At 38.1% G+C, this 18,472-nt stretch overlaps 1 protein-coding gene and 1 non-coding gene across 3 annotated transcripts in view; one reads left to right on the top strand and one right to left on the bottom strand.

Moving 5' to 3' along the window:
- LOC114459222 (E3 ubiquitin-protein ligase TRIM39-like) overlaps nucleotides 1–18,472 on the top strand; it is a 303,562-nt gene that overhangs the window by 92,159 nt on the left and 192,931 nt on the right. The window lies entirely within an intron of this gene.
- Nucleotides 8,595–8,667, bottom strand: trnat-ugu (transfer RNA threonine (anticodon UGU)). The gene has a single exon. It is a non-coding gene; the product is annotated as a tRNA-Thr (tRNA).

The raw sequence follows: 18,472 nt of genomic DNA, 5'->3' as shown, positions 1-18,472 counted from the left end.
GGCCCCTCCCAATGGCCATGATGGGTAATTGGTCATCGAGCGTTGTTTATGGATGGACAATCATCGTGTGTATCAAATATGAAGCAGTTTGAACTTTGCATTGGAGCGGTATAAGCATTTTCCTATTACGGCGTGCTGATGGCGAAGGATTTTCCAGTGACATTGTAGGCCCCTCCCACTGACCACAGTCTGTTGTTTCTTCAATAGGAATGTGCTCCCCTCTGTGTAGGTTCATCCTACAGTGTTTTGAAGTCAACACGACATATCGTCTGTCCGCTACAGCTGCTCGTGTAGGGCGACCACAGAAGCGGCGCCCTCTGAGAACGCAAAGCATTGTGGGTAAATTGGTTATCGTGTTTTGTTTAGAGCTGGACAGTCGTCATGTGTATCAAATATGAAGCAGTTTGAACTTTGCATTCTAGAGTTATAAGCTTTTTCCTAGAACGGCGTCCTGTTGATGCTAACTGTGTACATGACCATAAATGCCACCGGTCGAAAACACAAGGCATGATGGGAAATGTTTCAAAGCAGTCATGACCAAGCTTGGGCACATGTCCTTTGTGTGAAATTTGAAGCTGATCGTAGTTTGTGTGCCAGAGTTATGGAGATTTGGACATTTCTGTGTGCTAATGAAAATTAGCATTGCATTTTTGTGGCGGCGCCACGACCAAACCGTGACAGATACGCAAATTCTTTCGATAACTTTTTATCTTCAATGGGTCCTATGTGGTGTTGCCAAGTTTTAAGCGAATCGGATGAATCCCCTCAGACTAGATAGCGCAGATGCGTTTTGAGGGCGAAACGCCATTTTTGACCTTTGACCCAAGATGGCTGACTTCCTGTTTGGTTTTGGGCAGGGTCACAATGTAACTTTTTGCTCCTTCTGGGCCGAAGACTACATGTGGCGATTTTCGTACATATCGGTCAAACCTGGCGGTCGTGCGGTTCCATCCTTTTTTTGGCAGCAAAAACGCACGCTGTGGGGGTCGAATTAGCGATCAAAGTGGGGAGGTACATAATAATAATAAATAAAAGCGAAAACAATAGGTTCCTCTGTCCCATTCTGCGACATCGGACCCTAATTATACCATAATTTTATTTAATGATCAATTACACTGTTTTCTAACTGAAGAAACATGCTATAATACATAAAAACAAAACCCTTTGAAAAAGTTATTAAAGTTCAATTTTTAACATTATTTCAGGACAAAACCAGGAACGAGACTCAACTTGTGGAGTTAGTCTGTGCCAGTCATTCACAAAACAACATCAGTGCACCTGTAACGTTCTGACATTCCTGACATACCCGAGTGAGGATTGTCAGTTTACAATTCACTTTCTTGTGCCAAACACAACAGGACAGTGAAGCTGTGGATGCCAAACCAACCACCAGAAAGAAGATGATGAATCAGGAAGAAGAAATGTAAAAAACACAAAAAGTAAGGAGGGTTTAGCAGTGCACTTTTTGCCTGTTTTTACACAGATAATAAAAGAACCTCCACTGCCCTGAAGACAAACTTCTCTCTTCAAAATGAGCCCTCCACCAAACATACATACATACAGTGGTATGCAAAAGTTTGGGCACCCTTGTAAATGTTCATGATTTTCCTTAATAAATAATTGGTTGTTTGGATAACAAATTCCAGTTAAATTTATCATATAGGAAACAAACACAGTGATATTTGAGAAGTGAAATAAAGTTTATATGATTTACAGAAAGTGTGCTAGAATTATTTAAACAAAATTAGGCATGTGCATAAATGTAGGCACCCTTGCATCTTATTGATTTTAATACTCTTAGCACTAATTATTGGAACTCAAAATTGTTTTGGTAACCTCAGTGATCCTTGATCTCCATACACAGGTGAATCCAATCATGAGTCAGGGTATTTAAGTAGGAAAATTCTAGGTGTTTCCTCTTTGCATCTTCTCTGATTAGTGGCAACATGGGAGCCTCAAAACACCTCTCAAATGACCTGAAAACAAAGATAATTCAACATCATGGTTTAGGGGAGGGATACAAAAAGCTATCCCAGCGATTTAAGCTTTCAGTTTCAACTGTGAGGAACATTGTGAGGAATTGGAAGACCACAGGCACAGTTCTAGTTAAGGCCCGAAGTGGAAGACCAAGAAAGATCTCCGAAAGGCAGCGGCGCAGGATGGTGAGAACAGTCACAGTCAACCCGCAGACCAGCTCCAAAGACCTACAACATCAGCTTGCTGCAGATGGTGTCACTGTGCATCGTTCCACTATTCAGCGCACTTTACACAAGGAGATGCTGTATGGAAGAGTAATGCGGAAAAAGCCTTTTCTCTGCACACGCCACAAACGGGGTCGCTTGAGGTATGCTAAAGCACATTTGGACAAGCCAGCTTCATTTTGGAACAAGGTGCTGTGGACTGATGAAACTAAAATAGAGTTATTTGGGCATAACCAGGGGCGTTATGCATGGCGGAAAAAGAACACAGCATTCCAAGAAAAGCACTTGCTACCTACAGTAAAGTTTGGTGGTGGTTCCATCATGCTGTGGGGCTGTGTGTCCAGTGCAGGCACTGGGAATCTTGTTAGAGTTGAGGGGCGCATGGATTCCTCTCAATATCAGCAGATTCTGGAGAACAATGTCCAGGAATCAGTGACAAAGTTGAAGTTGCGCCGGGGCTGGATCTTTCAACAAGACAATGATCCTAAACACTGCTCAAAATCTACTAAGGCATTCATGCAGAGGAACAAGTACAACATCCTGGAATGGCCGTCTCAGTCCCCAGACCTGAATATTATTGAAAATGTATGGTGTGCTTTAAAACGGGCGGTCCATGCTCGGAAACCATCAAACCTGACTGAACTAGAGATGATCTGCAGAGAAGAATGGTCCAAAATACCTCCCACCAGAATCCAGACCCTAATTGGAAGCTATAGGAAGCGTTTGGAGGCTGTTATTTCAGAAAAAGGAGGATCTACAAAATATTAAGTATTGTTTTTCTTTTGTGGTGCCTAAACTTATGCGCATGCCTAATTCTGTTTAAATAATTCTAGCACACTTTCTGTAAATCATATAAACTTTATTTCACTTCTCAAATATCACTGTGTTTGTCTCCTATATGATAAATTTAACTGGAATTTGTTATCCAAACAACCAATTATTTATTAAGGAAAATCATGAACATTTACAAGGGTGCCCAAACTTTTGCATACCACTGTACATACATACATAATACTTGCTCCAAATATTTTTTTCATGCATTTTTCCATGTAGAGTGGACCTTTAATCACTGTCAGTTGTATTTCAGAGTTATCCATTTTTCCATCTTTTTGTATTAATATTCGATGCATCCCTTTATGTATAAAATTAAAAAAATGTTTATATATATATATATATATATATATATATATATTATTTTGTGCTTTGGCTTTTCCACACTTGTGTTTTCTCTTGTCATTATTGCATTTGTCATTCATGTGTTCAGGATATGACTAGGTGGTTTCTGTTTCCATTAAAGGAGTTCCTGCTTGTTGCTGTTAATAAATGACCTTGTAATGACAAGTGGGACATATTGTTATAAATGAGCTTAGAATCAAATGCTGGGTCAGCGTTTAGCAAGTCTTTTAGTATGTGAAGCAATTATAGTTTAAGAATCAATAATTTTAGCAAAGCAGTTCATATTATCAGTTAAACATCTTGTAAGTGCAGTATCTATAAAGAGCCAGGAGGTGGTGGTAGAGTTTTTTATTTGATATTATATGTAATGCAGAATTGCTTGTCTTTTAATTCTCCTTTTGCCAAATGTCACAGTACTTTAAATAAAGCCAACCGTTGCATGACATGTCACAACATAGTGTTCATGGGAAATGTAGGATTAGCACAACCAGCAGTGTTGCCAGATATATATTCTGTTTAAAAACCCTCAAATGTATTGACAGAAAAACAGCCCAATCTGGCAACAATAACTTGTCACATTGTTTCTTGCAGATTCAAACAGACGCAGTGGTATGTGTCGTTCTTCACTAATATAGGATTATTAATAATAATAATAATAATAATAATAATAATAACAGCAATACTAAGATAAAAACATAAAATAATCATGATATTGATCCCTGAAGGGAAATTCCATAATAATAATACAATGAGAATACCAGTAACTACAATATTAAAGGAGTGTACAAGGGTTCATTAGCATGTTAGCTCAGCTTCTGTAACATCTCACAGCTTCTCCATCAGCTGCTCTGCATTTCATTATGAGGTGCATTCACTTTCCCCAGGAGAGTGTGGGAAAATAGAGTGTCTATAGGAAACCCTAACATACGATCCCTGATATCCAGGTTAGAAGAGTGCTTAGATTGATCAGAAAGAGCTGAACTAGTTTGATCTAAAACACTTCTTTATCAAAGTCTCCTCTTTACAGTAGAATATATTCAACCATTAGCAGGAGGCAGAAAATCCCAGGTTGAGTGAAGGCAGCACAGGTGCAGGTGGTTAATTGTTCACCCTCTCCTCTCTGTGTGACCTGACTCACTTTGACTTTCACACGTCATTGAACACTAACTAAACCAGATACACAGACTCATTGTGACCCTGTATTGACTGTGTTTGGGGCCAATCAGCATCACTTCTAGATTGTGGATATCCATCAGATGGTACTATTGATATGTTCAACAGTGATAAACAGTGAATGAAAGCTGCTTAAACTGTTTACTGTTATTAATAATTAAACTTCACTTCCCTTATTAAGAGATTTTATGAACTCACCTGTTCACTGGTGTTGTGGATTATCCTGCAGCTGCTCCCAGGGTTTTCTCCAGTGCTGTTGAGCGTAGGGGACCCCAATGTTGTAGTGATGGCGCCCCCTACGCTCCGTTTTCAGCAACGTAGGGAGATTTTCTGTTGGTTTTTTCATTTTTTAATCAATACTATCGTAATAATTGTTGCACACTTGGACACAAAGGGACTTCCAGATGTTCACAGGTTGTTTAATCTCATTTTTTAATCTGAATAATCCAGAAACACATACATCAGCCTCACCATCTATTTAATACAGGCGATCTGGACGGATGCTCCAGTCTTTACCTGAGGACCCCTGCAGCCCTTTAGCTGCCCCTGATGCTGCCTGTGTGTATGTAATAACTGTCCATGTATATAAGCTCTGAGGAGAGCAGACAGTCTGTTCTCCTCAGAGCTTACAGACTGGCGAACACCACCATGTAGTAGTTTTCATTAAAATCCTACATGTCCCATGATTCTTAGCTCTTCTCTGTAGTCCTTGTTCTCCTGAGACGTGTTTTAAAGGTGTTTCTACTGTCGTAGCTGGTCTGTCAGTCTCTCCTCTCATGATGAAGACCAGGGGTGGAGCAGCCATTTATGAAGTTTATTAAATTAATTTACTAAAATCATAATAAAGCTGTTATTAAGTCACTGATTCTCAACATGTGGCTCTTTATGTCTTCATTTTAATTATTATTTCCCCAGAAAACCTTAAAAAAGGAAACTTTTTAAACCCTTTTTTTTAATCCTTTTCTTTGGCTGTTTTACAACTTCCTTTGTCCCATTTTTGTCACTTTTCCAAAAAAAAAAAAAAACACTTTTTCTTGTTTTTTCAGATTTTTGCTCCTTTTGCCAAAAAATATCTCTCTTTTTGACACTTTTATTCAATTTTTGTCTATTCTTTAACCATTGTTAAGCACTTTTCATCCAAATAATCAACCTTTGGCAAAATAAATAGCACTTGTTGTTTTTGTTCCACATTTTGCTCATTTAAGCTACCTGTAACCATTTCATACCACCTGTTTCCTCTTTTTTGTCATTTTTTTTTGCCACTCTTGACTGTTTTTGGTCCATTTTAGTCACTTTTCACAATTTTCTTGCCACTATTTTGCCACTTTTGGACCATTTTTCAACACTTTACTCATCACTGTTAACTCTTTGTTAACCTTAATCAAATGGCTGGCTGTGATTGGCTGATCACCATTCAATCAATCTAACTGGATCAATACGTTCTCAACAATTAATTCCTCTGTAAAAAGTGAGGGAGATGATTTTTAGTTTTAATTAAAGTGTGGATGATGTAAAAAAGACAATTGTTCTGAAATGTGTCGGTTTCTGAACCACTTTATTGTTGATGTAACAAAGATCTTAGAACTCTCACATTAACAAATAAATGACTTTGATCACAGTGCTTTCCTTTTGTTGTCATATTGGAATAGTTTTTGTAACGTTACACAACAGATGGATTCACTCAGAAAACAATATACAGATATATATATATATATTTATACAGTATATATATAATCTGCTGTGCTAAAAATATTGACCCCCAAAATATAACCTTTTTGTTTTAGTATTTATTACTAACACACAACTACAGAGATTACACTAAACTAGAAAGAGAAATAAGTGAAATATCTTTTAAAATATAGCTTGTTTAAACAGATTGAAATATATATTGTTTAGTGCATGTCTAATAGTTTTTTTCTTACTTTATTAATATAGTTTAAGTGAAGGCACAACACGTTTTTTTTTTTTTAAAGAAAAAAAACTTTATTCACATTGTTCCATTATTACAAGGTTTCAAACAGTTTTAAATGAAACTTTAGCCTCGAGGTGTGGAAATATATTCAAATGTGAATGACTATAAATAATAATAATAATAATAATAATAATAATAATAATAATAATAATAATAATAATAATGGTAAAGAGTAAATAATTCAGGGTTTTAAAAAGTAAAAAGCCTAATTCAACATCTCTTCCTTTTTAAAAAAAAACGTCACTTCCGGTACGTTTTTAGTGTGCTAGCACCATAGCAACAGCATAAAGCATGATTATTGTTTCCGAAACAAACAAATAGATCCTATACATGAACTGAATAGATACTATATAAGTTAAGGATACATTTCTCACTAGTATCCTTTACTATTTCTCACAAAGAGAGGAAGACAGACATGGGAGACGAACAAACATGAATGAGATGAACTGTGTGTAGAACATGTTGTGAGTGTGTGTAAGTTTGTAGTTATAGAAGTATGTATGTGATCTATTGTGGATGAAGTTTGCTGATGAAAGTTCATTCATGTACCTTGAAGATGATGTCAGAGTTGGACCTGGAGGTGCTGTTTGAAGAAATGCAGCAGGACGTGCCACCGTTGAGTTCTGTTGCGTTTCAACAGAGTATAGCCCCTTCAGCCGATCCAGGCGGTTCTGGCCTTCACAGCTGGGTTAGAGAATGGCTCGTGGCTTACCCCAATGGGTCACGGGCCGGGCTTCTTTCGGCTGTTACGCACGTCACTAGATGCTGGATTCGTCCGAACCAAGCAGTTGTTGATTCCAAAAATCTAACTGTTTCAACTAAAAATAAAATGAAATAAATGAAAAGGTGGGGAAGGGAAACGCGTTGAGCATGAAACGCCAGCGTCCCAAAAACTGAAGTTAGGAGCGGCTTTCTTCTTTTAAAAGCTTATCTTTGGGACTTGCCTCCCAAGAAGGAAACTTCGTTGATTGGTTTAAAGTTGCCAGCATCTCAGCTGGCTGCCTTTGGGTGTGTCTGGGGTGTGTGTGTATGTGAGACAAAGACAAACAGGAGGGATGATTCCTAGATTTACACATAAACCATAATAATGAGTTCAGCATATTCAAATAATCTTTTCAACATCATATCTTGAAATAGGAACCGGTTAATGAATTTTACTTGTAATTACTCATAAACATAAATGTCAAAAATCATGTTATGCCTCTTCTTTACTATATGGTTGCAGTAGATACAGTACCTCAAACTAACTTTTGTGATGTTTTCTGGTATTTTAAGCACTTTTTAAATGATGGAACATTTAAAATAGCATTCTGTGGGTATTAAATTATCTGAAAAGAGTGGAATAGGACAGACATGGTTTGCAATATCAATTTCTGTAGAAACCATTCCAATAATGTTTTCATTTGTAACTTTAAATTTACCTGCACTTATTACAGGATGTTTAACTGATAATATCATCTGCTTTACTGAAATGATTGATTCTCAATATTTAATGGTTTCACAGACCAAAAGCTTGTTTTCTGCACTAATTTACTCTTAAACCAGCAGCTGTTTTCAGACAGAGAACCTGTAAATTAACATCTTTAAGCATGAAACTAATAATGTAAGTTTAGTAGAGTTTACTGACGTTAGCTCAGGTATGTAGCCTGTGCTACTAAAACTAAAATCTAAACAGAGGCTCATTTAGCTTTTTAAATACTTTAAAGTGACTAAATAAACTTTTTAATAAGTCCATGAATGAGACCCTTCTGTCTCCTGTTTATTTATTTTTTTCTCTCAACAATGTGTAGCTGTCACAGAGCCATCCAGATAGAGCTGTTATTATATTCTAATTCTACCATAAACTGTCATAAATGTATCTACATCGTCTCCTTCAAAAACTCTAAACCCAACCTGGCAACACAGCTGTTGTTGACTTGTCCTGTGTTATATGTGTAGTTTATTTATTTGATTTAGGCCCATTTATTTATTTATTTATTATATAGAATTAGATGAAATCAATAATATTGATCTTTTCTGACTAAACTTTTCTGATTTTCCCACAATTCTCCTCATAATTCAACTGTGAGTGAAGGCCTCAGTGAGAATTGAACTCACGACCCCTAGTTTACAAGACCAGTGCTCTATCCTCTGAGCTATGAGGCCCTCTGTGCATGTATGTGTGTGTGGTTGCAGCCAATCAGAGCCACTCATAGAGAGTTTGAAGCCACACACACACACACACACACACACACACACACACACACACACACACACACACACACACACACACACACACACACACACACACACACACACACACACACACACACACACACACACACACACAGGCTTGGGGAGTAATGGATTACTAGTAACAGTGTTATGTAATCTGGATACAAAAATAATGTAACTATAATCTGTTACAGTACATTTAAAAACATGTAATCAGATTACCAGTATTTTTATTAAAAATGGGGATTACTTAGTGGGATTACTTATTCAAAGCAAACAGAATATACACCGTGCAACAGATACACAGAGTGTACACACACATTGTGACACTTCATAGCACTTCACCATGAACGTGAAACCAATACTGCCTGCCTAGCTGTTTACCATCATGACTCAGGAGTTTTCACTGCATGAAAATTCCTGAGTCACTGTTTGCTGTGACCACACCAAATAAAACATGGAAAGGTAAATCACAAAGATGAATCCAAAGTTAACTTCTGACACAAACTCTCTACACCATAGACTGTAAACACACATCTCCACTACGCATCCTCAAGTTGCCTTCACTGACTGCCAACGCTGTAGGAATTAGGAACATCTACAACTGACACATCCAACAAACAGCAGAGCTGTTACAATATGAAGCTATTATGCTAACAGCTAACTTATATGATATTGTGCAGTAACATAACAGCTGTATATGTGTTTGTTGTGTCTATCACTGCATGATGCAGAATAACTGCATTTGTTTGTCTAAAAAATAATTTTCAACAAATTGAATTAAAGTCACTTCCTGTACATTACATGAAAGACATGCTGACACAGCAAACATAACTAATAATTAACTATGGAGCATGTTATTATGTAAAACATCTACTTTATGACACTTTTTTCCTGTAATTTTTTAATTAATTTAAAACCAGAATCAGGAAAACAGAAAAACCAGAAACAGGAAAAAATAAAAACCAAATACAAAAAAAAAGGTTTATTTCTGATTGTTTTTTAAATCAAAATAACAATGGTAACACATTATATCATTTTGTTTGTTTGTCTTTTTTACAAAGTGCAGTTGATTCTATATCTATAGCATAAAAAATCTGTGACTGCAGGTGACAGATAGAACACATTTTTGTGGAGGTACGTCTTTTAAATTAACGCATGCCTCGAGATGCGTTCAAAGTCCCTGGAAAACCCCGAAATTTGTAAAATATCCCCACACAGCCCTGACACCAGGTGAAAACAAAAGAGGACATGTCTAAAACCAGACGTATGTCACCATACATGTCATCATTATTTAATAATGAATGGAAAAAATAAAAATGCAGTGTTATAGTTTGGTCACTTGGGGGACATTTATAAAGTTTTATTATTATGACTATTTGGAATTTTGGTGTTTTTCACCATATCTGCATTGAAAAAGGAACCTTGGGATGAAATATTAATTAGAACATATTTTCAAATAAATATCAAAACAATATTAACACTAGCATGCCCAAGGTTTTCTTACTCCTGCTGCCCTGCCCAGAGGCCGCCAAATGACACTCATTTGCAACTCAGTGGGCCACCTCTCTTATGTAAATGCAGCCATTCGATCGGAATGTGCAGCTAGGCAGTGACAAACTTTGGGGGTTGGTGTAAATGATGGCCAGTGTTGAGAAACCAGTGTTTCTTCCATGTAGATGATGGTTGTTAATCCAAATAACATTATATGGAATTATTGGATAAGAATGGCCAAATTAATATGAGCCATGTGTGTTGTGATCAATTAATAAACCACAATAAATAAAATTAAAAAAAGAAAAACAGTAATAAAGCAACCAAGCTCCTGTTTCCTACTCCTGTATTTTCACTATTTACCTTTATTGTTTTTGTGCTTATAAATCAAATGTATTGTTGCTATTTATGGTAAAGCAAGATTTCCGAGTGTGAAAAGGACTGTTTGAGTTCTCACTTTAAAAAGGTAAATTCACGAGGTCCACCATTCACTAACCAGGTCCATGAATTATTTTATTAAGCTATTATTTTACAAATTTGAAGAAAGTGCACAAGATGCACAAAGAATCAATGCTTCAACAGGGAAAAACAATCTCAATCTCTGTTTACACCATCAGTTATGCTGACATTATCCCTCTTGACCTTTGACCGGAAGTACTGAACCATAGTGAAAGTTTGAAAAGGCTTATCACCTCAAGGTGAAAAAATAGCCAACTCAGGGCAGATATTTCACTGACTCTGGCGACTGAGAAGCAAGGATGTCAAAAGTTTACAGCTCTCAGCAGGCTTTGGAGATGATCCTAAATGACGCCAATCCCTGTGACTCCGATGGAGAAGAAATATCCCTTCATCTGAGTTCTGACTCTGAAATTTCTTCCGGTAAGATTTTCTAAACATCCTTTTTTTTGTTTGCTGATTATGGCAGTTGTGTTTTTAATGTTTCATTAATCACATCTCAAAAATATGATCACCCTATAGATGAGGAGGATTCGCCACCTTCAGAAAAGAGAGGTCGCCTGGAGACACACGAGCGGCTGACAGAGACGGCAAAAGACGGCACAGTGTGGCGTGAAGAACAGGTCGGAAGGCCTCTCCATCACAGCCCAATTGAAGGTCACGTCACAGATGGAGAGCCAACTGCTTTGGCCAGAAGAAAGGTGACGAGTCGCTTACAGAGTTTCTTCTGCTTCATAACTCTGGAAATGCTTCGGACCATTCAGGAGTGGACTGTCCAGCATGCACTCCAGACACAACATGAGAACTGGTTCATGGCCATACCTGAACTAATGGCGTTCATTGCCATCCTGCTTCTGCGGGGGATTGTCCGCCTTCCATCGCTGCATGACGCATGGTCAGCAAATCTGGGACCGCCCCTGATCAACAGGATTATGGCTCGAAACCGTTTCAAGGACATCATGCAGCATCTACGCTTCGACGACAAGGACACACGCGGTGAACGAGTTGCGACTGACCGGTTTGCTGCAATCTCTGACGTTTGGGGGTCTTTTGTTGCCAACTGCATCACTTCGTACAACCCAGGCAGGCACATCACCATAGATGAGCAACTTTTTCCAACTAAGACTCGCTGCTGTTTCTTGCAATACATTGCAACGAAGCCGGACAAGTTTGGTATCAAGTTCTGGGTGGCATGTGACCTTAAATCCAAGTATGTGTGCAAAATCATCCCATATCTTGGCAAAGACCCCAGTCGTCCACCTGGGGAGAGATTGTCTGAAAATGTGGTGATGAAGCTTATGGAACCGTTTATGGACAAAGGAAGAACTGTTACAACCGACAATTTTTTCACTTCATTGTCACTAGCACGTCGACTGCACAGCCGGAAGACCACCCTCCTTGGCACAGTCAATAAGATTCGCCGGGAGCTTCCAGATTCAGCTAAAAAGAATTTGGCCCGTGAGGAATTCAGCACACAAGTGTTTTCAACCTCTGGTGCCACACTGACTGTTTATGTGCCCAAACGAAAGAAGACTGTCTGCCTCCTCAGTAGCGTGCACAGCGTGGTGGAGACTGAGGCTACTCGGAAAAAAAAGCCGAACACAGTCACCGACTACAACAGCATGAAATGCGGTGTGGACGTCATGGACCAGATGGTTCGAAAGTACACTGTGCGTTCAGGAACACGGCGTTGGCCAGTCACTGTGTTTTACAACATGATTGACATTGCAGCGCTGAACGCACATGTGCTTTATCAGGCATGCACTGGGGTCAAGGAGAGAAGGGTGGACTTCTTGCTGGAGCTTGCAAATGAGCTTGCCCAGTCTCATATGGCAGCCAAGGAGGTGAATGAGCAAAACCTTCAGCAACAACCACCCACACCTGATGTGGGGAAAAGGGCATTGTGCCAGGTGAAGTGTTGCTGCAGGAAAAACCGTGCCACCAAGTGTTGTATGTATTGTGACAAGTTTGCATGTGGCAAATGCATAAAGGAGGTGTGGCAGTGCCAGAATTGTTCACAAAATCTCTATTAAATAAATTTCACCAAGAATGCAAACAAACTGTTGCCGTCTCACTATTACTACTTACTACTTTCTGTTGCAAAAGTTGAAATATAAGTTGCAACCTCTATGTAGCTGCTGTATGGGAAACACAAAGGAGATTACAAAAGGTCTTTGTGTCCTGGAACCTACCTAGCCACCCCCCCACCCTAGCTGAGGGGGGAGTAGTGGCCTCAGTAACATAACAATGGTCACAAGCTGAGTTGTTCACACCCGCCAAATGACACCAGCTTGGACTTTATAGGTATAGGTGTCAAATGACACCACTCTGGTCATGCTAGTGTTAATTCACTGGAACACATTTGTAACCTTTACACACCCTGAAACACAATATATTATGACAGTAAATATCATGTCTGCTATTAAAAACTGTATATTACAATAGTTAGCATATTAGCACACACTTAGCTATAACAGAGCTTTTCATCTGTAAACCCTTCTTAGAAACCAATGATCACACAATGTGTTGCCTGTTATCTCACGCTACGAGGTGACTATTGTTGGAATTGTCCCTGTATAAATAAAGTTTCATTGAATTAATATGTGACCTTTGACTAATAAACAGTGGTTGCAAATATCAAACTACTTATGTGTAACTCTATTGTAGTCCAGTCATCACATTTATAAACTATCTTAGTCATCTAGGATCTGTGCACCCTCAGAAAATCAGCTGCTCACATTATTTTGACCTGAAATCATCTGATTTTCCACTATTTGTAATTCTTCTCCAGTCTGCATTGACTCCTCCCACCAGAGCGTCATGTTTAAGGGAAGAAGAAAATGAAAATGGATGATTTATTATTCATTTTATTTATGAGTTAAAAAATGCAGTTATCTTCTGAAAATGAAAAATTATTTCTGTTAATGGATTTTAAATTGAATTATGGTACAGATATACTTCCATAGTTTATACAGTTGACGTAGCGTTCTTATTCTCTATTACAAGTTCACAGAGAAGCTGCAGTGTTTGCAACTGTCGTCACCTAAAAAAGACAAACAAACAAAACAATAAATAATGTTACCATTGTTATTTGGATTATTGTGATTTTAAAACCAATCAGAAACTCACTGTTTTTTTCTGTATTTGGTTTTTCTGTTTTCCTGTTTCTGGTTTTAATTAATAATAATTTTTTAAAAAACAATCAGTTTTTGCAGTTTTTTTTTCTTTGGTTTTGAAACAAAATAACCAAAGAATGAAGGGTACATGGATTCAAACATGATCTAAATCATATTAATTTCTGAGTGTTGTTATCTGTTGATAACGCTCTTGGTTCAGTTCATTAGTTCTAACCTGATAAGTTAATAATAAATGAGTGTTCAATGAACACGCCCTCTGAAGCTGTTTTGATGCACGGCACTGCTTCTCTTTAAACTCTTCACCACATTGTCCTTTTTGCTTTATTCCAGCCAGGAGAGGACCCTGGGCTATACCTGGAGAAGCAGCCTCTCTCCTCTCCGCTGCTGGTTTTTGATGGAACATCCAGCTGTGTCGTTGTGGGAAACATGCCTGTGAGCACCTCCCCCAGGAGGAATTCTGGGAAGCAATGTTGGTATTGATGGCATACTACTACACTCTGCACTTAACACACCCAAAGTGTGTTGCCACGGTCCTCTCTGTCATTCAAACCGAGGTCATTGGTGATGCCATCCATGATCAAGATGCTACTAGCACATATAGGAAAGCAATCGCTGAATGGAAATCATTGGTTGAAAAATAGGTGAATGTCAAGCAGCATTTTGTCAGGTCTGTTGTGTTTGTTTTTGTTTGCAATGCCTTTGAATAAGTTGTTTTGTGCCTGACTTGGCTAGCTACGCCACAAGTTTTCCCTCAGTGTCCTTAGGTCTCACATGTTAGATGGACCTTGAACTGAGACATGTTTGAATACTTTACATTGTAGTGTTGCACAAATGTTTGATCATTTTGTTTTTGCCTTCTTCACGTGACAAATCACAGCACTTTATACAGCAGCATATTATGTGTTTTGTTCATTGCTGTTTGTTTTGCTTTAAAAAAAAAGTCTTAAATTGTCTTAAAATTGACATAAAAAGTGTGCAGCAACCACTGTTTCTGGTGTACGGTTCATACTGTTAATAAATGTTGATGGTACTCATACTCCTGGTTGTGATTCTGATAAGATGTTTATTCTAAGAACAAAAACTGGTTTTAAAATTTTGGTTTTAATTTTAATGTAGATTTAGGTTTATTTCAAAATGAGTCAACTTGTATCAAGAAACAGCTTAGTCATTTTTCACTAATGCTGAGTCATTTTTTACTTAGATTAGTTGTTTTCTTCTTGTTCCAAAGCTTTCATTTGCATAAATTAAAATAGAATTATTAGCTTATAGTCAGTATATTTCACTTATTATTGTGCTGTAGGAAGTTTGATTTTAAGTAGTTTAATCTAATATTCTTCCATTTCTGCTTATTTTAACCCTTTAGAATATTTATCAGGATCTTCTTATTATAAGATTCAACATTTTTTTCAAGATTTCTTATTTAGTAAATTTAACTTGCTGCATGAACAGTTAATGTCTCTTGTTTTAAGAATTCTCCTCAAATGTAGTGTTTTTTTCTTATATTTTATCTCTAATTTACAGCAAAGGCTTTGTTTTCAGATCAAATAGAGAGCAGCAGCTTTTCTGGGACAGTCCACAACAACATTAACTATGATATTGGTCAACAGATGAACTCCTCTGTCCTGTTGGTTAGGACAACGTGTCTAACAATAAAAGCCCATCATCACAGAGCTTCATTTGGACATTTCCTGATTAGCAATCATTTATTAGCTTTAGGTTTGGACCAGACGTGGGCCACACAATACTCAGTCTAGTATTGGCCACACCCCAAAGTAAACGCTCAAAATGAAGGAACAATACACAAAATAATAGCAAAACTGAACAAAAGGACAACAAAAGTACACAAATGTACTGTACAGTTTCACAAAATGACCATAAATATGCACACAAAAAAATCAAAAAAATTTATTTATTTTTATTTATTTATTTATTCAGTTTATTTCCGACATGGTTACATTCACTTTTTTTTTTTTTTTTTTACATTTTTTGTACATGCCAAAAAAGGAGACGAGAGAAGCAGTTTGCTTATCTGGATCCCGTCCCCTGTTTTACCATCGCAAATTTACATGGGTTTACATGTCTCTCTGGTCAATCATTCTTGAGTTGTTGAACAGTCCTTTCTTGTGTATTCTCATCTGTAGTCAGTGTTGTCTTGTTTTTATTCCTCTTCCTCGCTATCGTTGTTCGTGTTGGCCTTGTTCCCTGCCAGACGTTGTTAGCATTCCTCCAGTTCAAGAATAGTTCCTCTTTCGAAGGTGTTTGGAAGTTTGTTTTTTTTTTCCCTTTTCATCCATAATGTCACCACTCGGGAATGTCTCTTTTGGACACACAAGTTTGCAGCTTGTTTTGTCTCTACATGAAGGTTAATCCAGCTGTTAGTTGTATTGGCAGTGTTGTATTTTCCACTGTTAGATTTAACTTGTATAAACGCATTATTATATCTTAGTTCATAAGCAAGGTAGTAATTTCATTGTACAGGAAAACGTGTTTCTAACTGCACATATGACAATAAACACTTTGAATTTAAATTTAATGTAATCTTTAATCACCCAAAATACAACAAACAAACATGAATAACTCATTAAACACAAAACAAGAAGAATACACAAAGACCCTGTCCTCTGAAGCTGGATTTCCTCTTCTCTCTCTCTCTCTAACTTCCTGCATTTAATCAGTGTGTGCTGTACTCAGACTCTGGATAACTTCTTACCAGGCTAAATCACCATGGTAACTTAGGCTGAACACCTACCCTGGTCTGTAGGTGTTATATTGTATTATAGTGCATTATTCTAAATGGTAAAATAGGTTCTATTGTTTTCAATGGTTTGTTGTGTCACAGAATTGCATTGTTTTGTCTTGATATTTAAAATTAATACATGCTAACCACTACATTAATTCTAATGAAATTCAGTACATCTACACGTCTGCTATATGTTGTCACCACTAAAATGTAGTATTTTTTTTCTAGATCATCACCAACTCAGGTTGATCCAGGCTGATTAAAACCATCCCATCTGAGCTGGGACATGAACTGATCCATTTATTCACACATTAGTTCTTCTAATGTCTTTAAACACTTTTATTGAAACACACAGACCCGGTCAGAGCAGGTTACACTCCCAGTTAGGATCATGGAAAATAACATTTGCTCCATCTCAGTATCTAGTTTAGACTTTTTTTAGACCTGTGTCCTGGGTATGATGGGTTTATGAGGTGAACAGTACTCAGCCATGTTGGGAAGTCCAGAAATCACACAGCATTTCACCCAATCATTGTGGTCCATGCCAGAAAATACCACAGACCAAGTATTTGTAGTGTAGTCATAGCACTCAACAATTCTGTTTTCTGTGCTACAAGAGACAACAAAGATCTTCTTGTTCATCACTGCAATGTCAAAGTATCTGTGTCTGTGGACCATTTCAGGGACATCGTACCAGGTGTTGGTCACTGGGTCATAAGCCTCAGCAGAACTCAGACGTCTGGACCCATTGCTTCCTCCAACTGCAAAAATGTGGCCCATATATGCAACGACTCCAAGTTTATACCGAGGTGTTCCCATGGGAGTGATCAGTGTCCACTGGTTGGTGTCTGGGTTGTAATACTCAGCAGTATTCAGTACTCTATAGTTACTCCATCCTCCACATATGTAAATCTTGTTGTTCAGTGTGGTGCAGCTGGCGTAGCTCCTCCCTTTATTCATTGATGCAATGAACGTCCACTGGTTGATGTTGGGCTGGTAGCGTTCAGCAGTTCTGTGTGAGGTACCATCATCATCCCTGCAGCCTCCCATAGCGTAGATGTATCCCTTTAGCACGGTAACACCCACAAAGCTCCGTGACTCCTGCATTGGTGACATCTCCTGCCAAGTGTGTGTGACTAGGTTAAACCTCCACACTCTGTTAGAGGGGTTGGTCCAACTTAAAACACCACCCACAATGTAGAAGCATCTACCAAGGAAGACAGTGCTGTAGAATAAGTGAGTCATGGGATTCTCCAGACTAGGATGAGTGTGAACTGTGATCCAGCTGTTGGTTCTGTAGTCAAAGGCCTCTATAGTCTTAGAAAATATTCTAAACATCAGTAAGACGGCGTTTGGCAAACGACGGCAAAACAAGGTGTTGTTGATCCCAGACTCAGAGCAGAGTAATGAAGGTTGAGACATGACTTTAAGGGTATCAGAGACCAAGAGGTGGGACTCAGGGTTTGTTTTTACCACATCATTGTTAAGCACATTGTCTGTGATGTAACTTTTGTCCATCAGCCCCAGTCGTACCTTTGGTAACAGAGTAGAAATGGCTCCCTGTCGTTCCTCAGGCATGTGGTTTATCCATCTTAAAACACTTTGATAAACTGTGCTCTCCTGGGTCACAGTAAGGTCATCCTGACCCAGGATATCAGCCAGCTCCTGCTCCGCAAGCTGCAAAAACTCTACACAGAGTGAAACCTCCTCAAAATCCTCACAGATAAAGTGAAAGGCCTCATATTTCAGTTGAAACAAAATGGGAATATACCAGACTTTAGTAAACTGCCACAGCCCAATGCATTTTTCTGGACAGAGGTGATCCTTCAGAGCTTCAAAGCATGTTTGTTCCAGACTCTTTACATTGAACTGATGTACTTCCATCATTAGATCAAAAATTTAACTGTTG

This window comes from Gouania willdenowi, unplaced genomic scaffold (genome assembly GCF_900634775.1).
Source record: "Gouania willdenowi unplaced genomic scaffold, fGouWil2.1 scaffold_275_arrow_ctg1, whole genome shotgun sequence".
Classification (NCBI taxonomy): domain Eukaryota; kingdom Metazoa; phylum Chordata; class Actinopteri; order Blenniiformes; family Gobiesocidae; genus Gouania; species Gouania willdenowi.
This window is presented reverse-complemented; position numbering and strand designations above follow the sequence as displayed.